Below are 14,011 nucleotides of genomic sequence, written 5' to 3' on the forward strand. Positions count from 1 at the left end.
AGGTGTTTGGATACATGGATGCAAATTGGGTTGGTAGCATGTCAGACAGAAGATCTACTAGTCGATTCATATTTTCCCTTAGTAGTATAGCAATTACATGGAGCAACAAAAAAAGCAACCTACAATTACTTAATCAAGTACAGAGGCTAATTATAGAGGTGTTGATATGGGAACATGTGAGGTGGTATGGTTGCAAAAGTTATTGAGTGATTTGGATATGCAGGGAGATGGTCCAGTTGTCATTCATTGTGACAATATGAGGAGCATATAGCTAGCTAGGAGCCCAGTGTTCCATGCTAGGACAAAACACATTGAGGTGCACTACCACTTTGTGAGAGAGAAGGTACTTGTAGGAGAGATTGACTTGGCATATGTTAGCACACATGATCAAATAGCTGACATTTTCATAAAAGCATTGGGTGTAGAGAAGCTTCGAAAGTTTCGAAGCTTACTTGGAGTTGCAGAGATACAATTGAGCTTAAGGGGGAGTATTGAGATGGCAAGCTCAACACATGTGGACATTGATGATGGACCACCTAGCTAGATGGGTCTGCATGTCTACACTTAGCACGTCAGTGGTCATTATGATCCTCACATGGCCACTTACTTATCACTAATTATATTTAGTTTGTTACACCTACCTACAATTGGCATAGATATAGTGCCAATCAATTAGTATAGTCAATTATGCATTGTTTGACTTAGTAGGCCACTTTTCTTTATGTTGTATCTTATCTATACTTTGTGTGTGTGGGAGATTCAGACTGTTGGAAGACTCAAAGATCTCATCAAATGCCTCGCCTTGGCAGAAAATGAACAAATCATGGGACTAGCAAAGGTAGAAGCAGTAGAGGTAGGTCTTGAGGTCCAACATCATGCCGAGAGTGAAGATACCATGGAAGGCTATAGAGGAAGCTAGAACTTACAAGATGAGCCATGAGATACGGCCTTCATGAAAGAGTACTAAAAGAGAGTACCAGCCTAAGCACAAAGCAACAATGACAATACCTGAGGTAGGTTGGGACTCTTGACAAAGGAGCTAGAGGAGTTGGGGTTTAGAAAGCCAGAACAACCATCTCAACCACCTACTGCATCTCCAATGAAACCACCAAGAGAAGAAGGGCCTGACTTCAAACAAGGCCAAGAACAACTACAAGTGCTAAGCCTAGCATAGTAGATGCAAGCACAGATGGAAGAGTAGGGTGAGGAAGTCACCCTTGAGAGAGTTGTGGAAAGAAAACACAGGTAGAGAGAGTAAGTAGAGATGGCACAAAGGAGACTCTAAGAAAGGCTGCAGAAAGTTCCTAAGGTCCAAGTCCCACAAAGAGAGGAATGCACCCTGTAAACTAGGCCCAAAAATTGGCTGTTTGGGAGCAATAATGGGAAAATCAAAGCCGATCCTTCAAGTTCTCTTTCCACTGTCCTCGTTCTTCTTTAGACAGAGTTCTATCTCTAAGGGTAGTGGAGCATGTGATCAGGCTCGCAAAATGGCTAGGGAATAGGTGGACAAAGAAAAGAAGAAGACGCCCCACAAAGGTGGCAAAGAGAGCCCACATATTATTGGCAAGACAAGGTTTGGGAGATTCTGAAGACCGTCAGTGGATACAAAGCCCAACCACAATGGTGGCGATGTGTCTCTGGGACACCAACCCTGATGCTTGGATAGCCTTCTATGGCACCATACAAGATGAGTGCAACAACCCTACCTACATGTCATATCCGCAAAGAATAGAGGTAGATTACAATCCAAAAATGCATAGCGGGTATGAATTTCTAAGGATCTACAATGTGAATGTAGAAAGTCCAGAGGAGTGCCTGAGCGGAACATCCACCCATCCATCACACACTTCCTTGACCAGTTCCTCATCCTGCCCCAACACCACCTTTATTACCACATGTACTTATCTTAGGGTACTCAAGATTTTCCCCAAACAAAATCCCACGATAGAAGAGTAACTGTGCAATGGCCCGTCTAATGATGAGGGCCAAGCTCCTACCTTCTTTTTTGCATGGCCATCTTGGAAGACATGAATGATAGTCACTTCACCAAGTGTAGGCACCCCTTTCCTATCAATGAAACCTCTAAATATACATGTTAATATAAAAGGCTACTTGCAAAGTAGATCCTTCCTTACCAAGTTCTTTAGACCCCCTCATAACGTATCCCCTATAGAGCATAGGGATGATGTCTAGCATACTTTCTCACCTTGTATTAAGTGTTTAAAAAACCCCCAAAAAAAGAAAAATAAAAAAGAGAAAACAAAGAAAAGACCCACACAAAGCAAAAGGAAAGGAACAACGAGCTTTCCCATGTAATATTAGAGTGCCACAAACACTACGCCTAGGGGTTCTCAAGTTAGATATGTTCGATGGCCACGGTTGGCCAACTCTGTGCATAACCCCCTAGCCTTTCCTATCCCCCCACTTCACACGTAGGGCACATCAAGGGTAGGACACACCTAAGGAGTTTTATAGGCGCCATGCCTAAAGTATGCGCCCATCAAAATATAAGCGATAAATCGAATACTCGCTATCCTTCAATGCTTTCCTCCGCCACTGCTGCTATCTCTATACATCAACTGAAGCATTCACAATCGCTAGTAAAATAATACAATTAAACCGACAAAAGTGAATATGTAGCAGTCTTCAGCTACATAAATAAATCAACTGGTTAGAAATCAATCCTAACCTTAATTTATTACGAGTGCACACTCTAAACTCATAAACGTTTATTAATTTAATATGCATTTTGCGGAATCACCCGCTATGGAATCACCCATGTACATACTAAATTAATGAAACGCCCGAAAACGATAGGCGTCCCCATCAACTTCTCGCACAAAGAATCCACTTTGTGTATGAGCCCCGGTCAACAAAGTTTACGGAATCCACCGTGAGATATGCCTCCTGGCATCACTTTGTAACCATGAAACTAGGCATTTTATTAAACTCGTAGAGTTAGTTTCAAAATTGGATCAAGTGCTAAAGCAAATGGTTTAGTCAAACATCCAAACCAAGTAAGCTATGGAGCAGATGGACCACTCTACAAGGATTCATTGGAGAAGTTTGCCTCTTCCACTAAATAATCTTTGGATAAACTTAGAGCTCAAATTTCTATGATTGTGGCAGCACAAATGACAAATAAAGAAAGTAGAGACAAATAGTCATTTCAACCCTTGAATAATAATCCTTAGTAACTTATGAGATTGGGGAGGCTTCTTTTAGGACTGATGAGTCAATTTTGAGCATTCATGCATTCAACCCTCCTCTAAGAGCTAGAAGCCAACCACTTATTCCTCCAGGTAGGTTCTAAACCAATTATCATAGGTGTGCCCTCTTATCTTTCAACCCCCATTGGTAGCTATATAAACACGCAACCCTAAGCATCAAATGGGCAACAAGGATTTGTAGAGATGGAGCTCTCTGATAAAATTTTGCTGAAAAATTTAGTGGTCAATCATCACCACCAGTTGATTTGGAGAAGTGGACCTCAAAGTTAGAGTTTTACTTTGATGTTTTCCCTAGATCTGATGACCAAAAGATTCATTTGCTACACTGCAACTACTAAGCATCCAAAGCTATATGGCTTACTCATCTAGTGAAAGATTTTGGCATTCTAAGAAAGATATCCATTTCTCATTGTGATAGTTAAAGTGCTATCTAGTTCTAAATCCTATCTTTCATGCCAAAAAAAAAAGAAGATTGAGGTGAAGTATCACTTCATGAGGGAGGTACTTAAGGACAAGCACATTGAGCTTGTTAAGATTCATATGGATAATGACCTTGCATATTTTTTTTATAAAGAGTTTGTCTTTTGAGTGCTCTATACACTGCAGAGTGTTGATGGGCATTGGATAATACCTTTTGTTGATATTTTATCATAAAGGCACATTGTCCTTTCAGTGGGATGTTGTTGGAGTAAAAGCGAATGGCCAAAGGTTGGGTAACCAACCCTTATACTAGTACACACTATATAATCATATATAAGTGAAGATAACAAAGAATAAAGGCAACTTAATACCATTTAAAAAGCTTTTTATGTGCTTCCTCTCTCTCTCTTTGACCCTCTTGCTCTCTCACATCCATTGATTCCATACCCCACCATTGCTTTCTCTTAATAGGTTGCCATACCCTTTCACCTTCGCACTCTCCTCTATACTCTCTCTCCACTTGTTCTAGCCTATCACATCTCTCTCCACACACACACACACACACACACACACACTCTCTCTCTCTCTCTCTCTCTCTCTCTCTCTCTCTCTCTCTCTCTCTCTCTCTCTCTCTCTCTCTCTCTCTCTCTCTCTCTCTCTCTCTCTCTCTCTCTCTCTCTCTCTCTCTCTCTCTCTCTCTCTCTCTCTCTCTCAACCCTCCATTATAGGTGCATCAAACTACCTTAAATCACACAAGGAAGTAAAAGAAAAAGAAAAAGATTGTAGGGTTTGAGCGCTTACCTTGATGCTTGATGGCACCAAAATAAACAAAGAAAAGAAACTCTCGATTATATGTAGTTTTTACTAGTCTCGAAATATCATTGGTATCTATGTCAAAAATTAAGATATAGCAAAAAATATAATTTTGATTAAAACTCTACAATTATATTTTAATTTTAATTTTAAATGTTTTAACAGTTATAGGTAGTTTTTACCTTTATAGGAATATTATTGGTATCTATGTCAAAATTAAAATATAATTATAGAGTTTAAATCAAAATCAACCATTATTTACCATTTATTTCAATAAAAAATAAAACTTATATATACTTATGTTAGATAGGTATTATTTATTTGCTACCTTTAGATTTTATCTTAGCATTGTTGTGAAGTAGATCCATTAGATATTCTTTACCTCGTGTTATTTATGACCTTACACCTTCCCAAACTACTGAGTTGGTCTCCCATTGAAATCCTTTGTACTAGATGATCTCATTGTGCTAGATGGTTTCTCTATTCTAACTCTAGTTTAGGACATGATTGCCAATGACCGTCAATTTTACACTATTCAAGTCAATAAGAAAAGAGACATTATGGATGTTAAAGAACATGCTTTAGTGTGGTTCCATATTGAAAGGACAAACTAAAGTCCATGAAAAGCATCCCACCTCATTGATAAATCCATTAACTTGAAACCCTTCAAGTGAACTCCACTTATCACATTAATTCTAGATGATCCCCCATTACTTGAGGATTGCACAAAAATCAAATTTGTTACATCAATGTCCTATCATTGAGCTTATAGTGTACAACAATAAAGGTTTTTACACTTCACATATATGTGAAATGAAGGGGCAAATTGTATGCATGGTCAGTATCAAAATCATATAAATTGATATATTCATGCTTAATGACTCATCAATGGTTTACAAAATCACTAAAAGACTTATTTGACATGTAATCTCCATGTTAGGTAAGCCAACCTATATACATGGGCTAGTACACCATTAATAAAATTATCATATATAGAGGACTTTACAACCATTTGTGACTTCCACAATTCTTATAAACCCTTTATTGTGCATCACTAGCTGGGTCAAGCACATTATCATTGAGTTCTTCACTCGAAGCCATAGCTCTCTACATTTTCTACATATTGAAGTGTTGTTAATAAAATTTTGCATGTAAGTTATTTTCCACAATAGAATGTTGATTGTCTTAAAAGCCTCAAACATAGAGATCAATATTTAGACAAAAGAACAAATCAAGCTCTAATTTCTTTTTTATATCCCCAACCTCATTGCAGATGCTTTATATAATACCTCCATTGATAGGAAAAGTATTTTCTTTTTGTAATCCATGCCATTTTTGGCGTATTGGGATGTCACCTAAGATCCCCAAGTAGGGCACCATCTAGAAGATGGCAATGTCATCAAGCCATGCTGCAAGCTCGGAGGATTTGATCCATGGATCAAGAGAAATGTACACACCCGCATCAACCGTGGCTTCATGTTTTGGCACTTCTCGAGGTAGTTGGAACTTTGATATCTATTTTGATATATATGCTTCCTTGACATTATGTGGATGTATAAAATATTTTTATATGTGTGCACATATAATTTTTTTTGGAGAGAGTGTGTGCATGTGTGTATTGGTCGTAGAATGGGTTCTCTCTTCCACTTCTCTTATAGAAATTGGCAAGTCATCAATCATCATGTTGATTAGGGGCTTCCTCAAGTCTATAGAAGAATATCTCTTCAACATACTTTACTAAGGGTATGGTGACCCAGGGAACATATTGATCATTCATTTGGCTTGTTACATTAAGCATGCTAAGCCTTCATTTTTGTGGCCAAAGGGAGCAAGGTGGAGTTATGAGTTTTCTAATGGAGTTGTAATGACATGATGTTGTATGAATCACATTATCATGCCTAGTAAATATAAGTATTATGGATATTGGATGAGAATCATGCATGTAGTGAAATGTTGGAAGCTCAATCTTAGTCTTTTTCTCACGTCTCTCTTTTAATACAAAAATAGACTAAAAAGAAAGAAGAGCATGACATCAATAGGGTACAATCTCTCCCCACACATGGAGAGGGTTGTCCTCAATGCATGTGTTTAATTAAATTAAGAAAGTTTGTGCCCAAAATGACCCTTTATAGATAATAAGCAAGCTTTTCTAATTATGCTTATTAATCAAAGTAAGGTTTAAAACCTTCATTTATTAAATAGCTAATTAAATTTCAAGGCTAAACACCATCAATTATGAAATATAATTGTCTATTTCTAGGTGCCTTATAAAAATCGACAATTGATGATGTCATAAAAATGGACTCCTCATCATGTCTCCAATATAAATAATCATGACAGTGCTTGAAAATATAAATAGATAACATGTAATCAAAGATAGGGTAAATGCTCAACCTAGCACCCTTAACATATCCTTCCCCAATCTATGCACATCAACAAGTTTAAGAACAAATAAACTTAGTGCAAGAATCAATAAAACTAAATCATTTTCGTCAGCACTAAAGTATCAACTAATGACAATGGTCAATCACAAAATAAATAGTCAAGCAATGCTCCAAGGGTACTTAACTATGAAAAAGAGTGTTTTAAAAAAACTCTTAAAATATGTAAATGCCAATATTGGCTTATCCTCATATTACGAAATACTTACATGAATGTATACAAGCAAGTGTCACAACTCAAAAAGGATAGATACTATATCAACTTTTTATCAGGGGGAGAACCATCTAAGGCCATTAGCCCCTTGAGAATGTGCCTTAATGCATAAAGGAGAAGCATTTAAGGTCATCATTTCTCTAGCAATGAAAACAAGTGCCTCCTAGCAATAGTATGCTCACTTGGCTAGCTAGATTTATGGAAGCTCAATCATGTGCATGGTCAACATGATACCAATGCTTAAGGGTATGGCCCACCTTGGCTGTCATGTCACTTTTGTATAACGTAGTAATGATGAGATATGCTCATACCTCATCAAACTCATTTCCTATTGCATATTTTCTACTATAAGATACTATCTTTTTTGGACCTAGAATATCTTCGTAAGGTATGAATACCCTATGCATACCTTGGACAACCTCATGCAAATGTTTTTTGTGCATTTGACTTATAGTAAAGTTTATATGGTCTTGTAAGTGATAGGGATTGGAAATTTTCTAGCTTCTAGAAACACATCATTGTCAAAGGTATGCTATGTTAATACCTTATTATAATAAGCGACACTCAACATAAGTATGGTGAGACCACCCTCAATCATGTGCATAGTCAATATGATACTAACACACTTTTGTGTAACCTAATAGTGATGTGATGAGGTATACTCACACCTCATCAAACTCATTTTTTATTGCATGTGTTCTATATGAGGTACTATCATTTTTAGACCTAGAATATATTCATAAGGTATAAATAATTTAAGCATACCTTGAACAACTTGGTTTTTGGGACTATAATCTCCTTCTGGGGAGGTGAATTGTTTGGTATCTACATATACAAGTCATTCCATCAAATCAACACCTCATGCAAATGCTTATTGTACATTTGATTTATAGTCAAATTTATATGGTTTTGCATGTGATAAGGATTGTAAATTTTCTAGCTCCTAGAAGCACATCATTATTAAATGTATACTATGTTGATACCTTATTAGAATAAGATTTATAAGGTCTACCTACATTTTCACGACTACTTAAATCAAGAAAAAAATCTAGTTCTAAAAGAAGCCTAAATGATTGAAAGCAACTCTTAAAAATCATACTTCACATGCAATCTTTGACTATTCCCTCCCCTTAGCACTTATAAGAAAATTATGCACAAAATACTCTAATGCTTTCATCACCAACAACAGGATGGCTCTAAAGCTCTTAATAATCATTTCAAAAAGATATTATTTTCTAATGAGTAGACAATTCTCTTATGCACACATGATGTTCCTTTTCCACAAGGAAAAACATACAAGCATAGTCCATCTTTTATGCACACATGCTATTGCTAGCAAACAACCTTAGTATACCAATATTATTAGTTTGCTCCTAAGAGAGTATGTATACCCATCTTTGAAGGCGAGGAACTTTTCAATGGGAAAAGTTGTCCGTATTTGAGTCTATTAAAACTCAACAATAAAAGATGCAATATTAAACTTTCTAGCCTAATTTAGGGTAGTATTAGAGTCATCGTTAGAAGAACTTAGTGCCACAAAAGTTTCTTTTTTTAAGGTCTAAAAAAGGCATTAAATTTTTAATCCTTCTCCACTTTAGCCCAACAAGAATGCTTGAAATTGCGTATGTGCATTATTATGCATTTTCACAAAGATAGAAAAAACCCTAGTGTTATTCATGCTATCACGAATCACATGGTGGGGAGACTACCAAAATGTTTTCTTAGTGGTTTTTCTTTCTTCTTTCTCACTACAACATAAAGGAAAGCGGGTTATTAAGTCAAACAATGCATAATTAACTATACTCATCAGTGACTACTATAACTATGCTAGGTGTAGGTACTAAATATAATAAAAGTGATGAGCCAATGGCCATGTGAGAATCATAATGATCACTAGCATGCAAAATTTAGACGTGTGGAACCATCTAACTAAGTAGTCCATCATCAATGTTGGCACGTAATAAGCTTGCTATCTCAATACTCGCTCTTGAACTCAATTGCCGCTTTGCAACTCCAGGTAAGCTTCAAAATCTTTGCAGCTTCTCTATATCCAATGACTTCATGAAAATGTCAACTACTTGATCCTATGTGGTGCTAACATATACCAAGTCGATCTCACTTACAAGTACATTCTCTTTCACAAAATGGTAATGCATTTTAATGTCCTAGCATGGAACACAAGGTTCCTTGCCAATTGTATGCTGGCCATGTTGTCACAATGAATACCTATACATCTAAATTTATGTGACCAATAACTTTTATAGCCATACCACGTGCCATGTTGCTAAAGTAGCACCTCTATACTAAACCTCTCTACTCGATAAAGTAAATATAGATTATTGGATACTCCAAGTAATTGTTGCACTACCACATGAAAACATAAATCCACTAGTAGACCTTCTATTGGACATACTACTAGCCCAATCTACATCTGTGTACCCAAACATTACATCCTTTTTTACCTCATAAAAAGGTCTATAATGCAATGTGAACCTCGCATACATTAGTATACATCTAACTATATCCAAATGATGATACTTTTATAAATTGGCTCACAACTCCAATAGCATAGCTCAAGTTTGGCCTTGTGATAGTCATATAAATCAAACTCCCTACTATCCTCTTAAACATAGTAGGGTTTTCTATCGGATCCCCAACATTAGCATTGAACATTACATTATGCTCCAATGGCATTGAAAGAGACTTACATGCTATTAAAACATACTTAGCTAACACATATAAATCATATTGACTTTGGTATAACCATATACCATCAGTACATTTGATCATCTCAATACTAAGAAAGTACCTTAGCTCACCCAAGTCCTTCATCTCAAACTTTTGCTTCAAAAGGCCCTTGACATAAAAAATCCCATGGTCACTACCACATATGATAATCAAATCATCACATAAATGACTATGATGACCAAACCTACCACCCTTTCTCACGTAAAGTAAGAAATCTACATCAGAAACTTAGAAACCAACATTGAAAATTTTATCATTAGAAACGTAAAAACAACATTGACAATAAACTCTTCGATCTTGTCAAACCATACTCTAGATGTGCTTCCTTCAGCCCACAGAGGATCTTCTTTAACCTACATACACAAGTGGGATGATTCAAATCCGCATGCTCCATATATACTTCTTCTTGCAAATCACCTTGCAAGACCTACTACAAAGTCTAACCTTTGGCTACTACCAATGCAATCGCATATTTGGCCATTACTATCCTAGCAACTGGATTGAATATCTCTTTATAGTCCATGCCATATATCTAAGCATAGCCTTTCACAACCAAATTGGCCTTATACCTAGTAATAAAGCCATCTACATTATGCTTAATTTTATAAACCCACTTTTAGCCAATAGCTTTTTTGTCCTTCAACAATGGCACTAGATCTCAAGTCTTGTTGGCCTCTATGTAGCCATTTCCTCATCCATTGCTACATCCCAATAATTATGATCAACAGCCTCCTCAAACTAAGTGGACTCAATATCCTTGATTATCTTCAGCATATAAGCATCGTGGTGAGCTTCATTATCCTCAAAATCAAAACTCTTAATAGGATATTGAGAGGATATCTCACTTTTCTAGATGCACGTACCACTAAATCGTTTAACAAAGCCTTTACATTACCATGTGCTCTCTATACATGTGATGTCTTGGACTGAAGGAATCTAAGCTCATCATCCAAACTCTTTAACCCAAACAACTAAATGACTAGTACTTGCATCATTACCATTTGACACTTTCTTTTTCCCTTTTATCATTACCTAGAATTAATTTTGTTCTTTGTATTTTTGCATGGCCAACAAATTTGTTTCAATGTCTACAACCACACCTTTGCCTTGAGCATGCATAGCGACATGTAGCTAAAATTCCATCATCCAAGGTAATCATATAGCAAACCCTACTTCCTTTTACAACTAACCTATACTTATCATTGAGGTCCTCACAAAATAGTCATTTGCATTTAACTTACAACCCTTGCTCTACCAATTGACCACCAGCAAACACCATTGATAGATAACACATGTAATACATTTGCTAAACATTTTGTCCACAACCATTATGCAAAGACAAAGAAACTTTTACAACGTATGAATTTGGGTGGTAGGAATCATCACCCATCTTTATATAGCATAGGCTCTATAAATCCTACATCTCTCCAAACCCTTCATCATGGCTGGTCATATGATTAGATGCACTAAATCAGTATATCATACATCATGACTTGTCCCCTTTCCTATACTAGTATGCATCATATGCTACATAAGAAACGAACACTCGTTTTTATCATCACTTTTTCTTAAAGATGATGCATAGTTTCCTTGCTATAATTTATCCCCATTCTGAATGTCATCCCTCTTATCATAACAATGGGCTACAATACGATATGCTCTTCCATAGTACCAATTTACTAGAATCTCGTATTTTGCCATCCATGTCTTCCTCTAGAGCTCCCCCTGTCTCTATAATAACTATGGCCTCCCAAAATTTGCATATCACTAAACTAATAACAACTTCATTTATTGGTTACCACTAATACGTTGTCGGAGGGGTTTTTGTCGAAAGGTAGAATCCACCGGGGATCAGAGGTAGAAGGAAGTAGAGATAAGAGATGGAAGATAAGAAAAAGAATAGATAAGAGGTAAACACAAGAATGACAAAGCACAATGAATCAAATCAATATGTATTAATAGAACCTGAAATCCTTTGTCTGGCACTACTTAGAAGCGCTCTCTAGGCATTAGATATGTTGGAGCTCCTTCATAGACAAAAAACATGGATAAAAAATAATAGCTCCTTCTCTGCTGCTCAGAACCCAAATCTGATGGCTTTGTTGGCTTCAGAAGGGAGGTAAAACCCCCAGACACTTGCTCAGGGACCTCCCAGATCACTTCTTCTTCTTCTTCTTCTTCTTCTTCCAGTTCAAAGTGCAATTTTCAACCTGTCACAACAACGATCGCGATGCGCGCGATTTTGCCTCTCTTTCTTTTTTATGAAAAATCCCATAACTGGCTGAGAAAGCAACTTGCTTTTTTCATGCCATCCTAATCTAGAAGCTTTTCTAACTTTTTTGAATTTTCACAATAAATAATATAAAAAATATGCTAAAATTATCCAAAAATCTAGTATTTTTGGATAATCCATGCAACTCACACTAGTACTAATGACTTAGATCACATTAACTCTCTTGATCATTCATCTCTCTTATTTGAGGTAAATCTTTATTACCTTTGTGTTTACAAAGAAAAAAAAACTCAAAAATGGTTCAAGATATATGGAAATCATCTACATTTTTGATATGCCTCATGATACTATTATCAATGGTTGCAAACAACCAATGTATTATCTTTTTATCATTTGCATTCAATTCTTTCCATTCCTTCATTTCGGAGATACTCACTTAGTTTTGGCTCATTTTCTTCACTTGAAACAAATTTGTGTAGGCCTTTTCTAATAAAAAAGTTCATGACATGAACTTCCACGATGGGTATTTGTTCTCTGATGGGATTCACACTATTCTTAAACATTCTAATAAAACTGGGTACCAAACAATAAGCAAGACTTCTACAATCTTTCATAAGAAGTGCAAAACAGTAAACCAAGCAACTTTTTCCACTAATTGCTCAAATAATACATACAATTTGAAACCAATTCATAGATAAGCCATCTATTTGCTTTTGGGCAAATACCTCTGCACTTACAAATTTGAAATATGTGACCTATGCACCCAAGAATGGCCAACATAGCTAAATTTGTAGTATGCCATGAAAGTGTTATCCCTAACCTTAGAGAGCTAAAACAGGGCCCAAAATAGCATTGGATAGCCAAAAACACACGGGATTAGCCCTTAGAAGCTTATTTTCAAAACATACACCATCTTGCTTGCACCATTGATTGTTTGGTTGCATCCCCTTGATTCCAGATAGCACATATTCAAAAGCATGAATGTTTAAGCACAAAGTTCATCATCAATGCATGCCTATTTGGAGGATTTATTGGAATTATTGAAACATTTCGCACCTAGCGAGGGATAGCCTATTATACTTCAAGTTACTTAGGGAGCGATCTATTGGAATTATTGAAACATCTTGCACTTGATGAGGGATAGCCTATTATACTTCAAGTTACTTGCACTTAAATTAGGTGTTGCTACAATAGTGCAAGCTACTATGGTATTTGGATAATGCTATATGAGTACAGGTACTTTGAAATATGTCTAGCCCTTGAGAACAAAGGGGTCCAATTCACTTAGTTTCTTCCTTTATCTTACAAGCAGACTTGACAGTATTCCTTTGACACTATTGGCTGGCTCCAATTGGATTGTTTCGAATTAAGGACATGATATTCCTCTTACTTTTCAAAATTAACAAGGAGGCTTCTCACCATTTCTACTTTGTAGCACCAACTTCACATGGGATTGCTTTTGTCTCTTGTCCTCGAGTGAATTGTCCATTGTTTAAGCTCCACAAATGCACTTATTGGGTGTTTTATGTAAATTATTAAAAAAAAAGAAAAATAGGGGAAAAAATAAAAAAATAAAAAAGGGAAAAGGAACATATCATCATTGGGTTGTGCTTTACAAAGTTGGGTGATGGGAGAGCAAAAGCGAGAAGGCATGGCAATTAAGAGTCCCAGGTGACAACCTTTTTCTCTACTTCCTTCTATCTCTAATCCTCGGAGGATACGACCTTTCGACTAAAATCCCTATGACAATGTGTTCCTCAACCATTGTTATTGCATCTATTCCAAACTCACAAATAGATCTTCCCTCTCCTCCTCCAATGGATTCAACCTATGTATAACTAGGTCTTCTAAATGTATAACTTGTGGGTGTCTTACCCCTGTCACCATAGGCATTGCCTCTACTAGCACCATC

This window comes from Lygodium microphyllum, chromosome 24 (assembly GCF_053477565.2).
Source record: "Lygodium microphyllum isolate KBCC chromosome 24, Lygodium_microphyllum_v1.1.10, whole genome shotgun sequence".
NCBI classification, from domain to species: domain Eukaryota; kingdom Viridiplantae; phylum Streptophyta; class Polypodiopsida; order Schizaeales; family Lygodiaceae; genus Lygodium; species Lygodium microphyllum.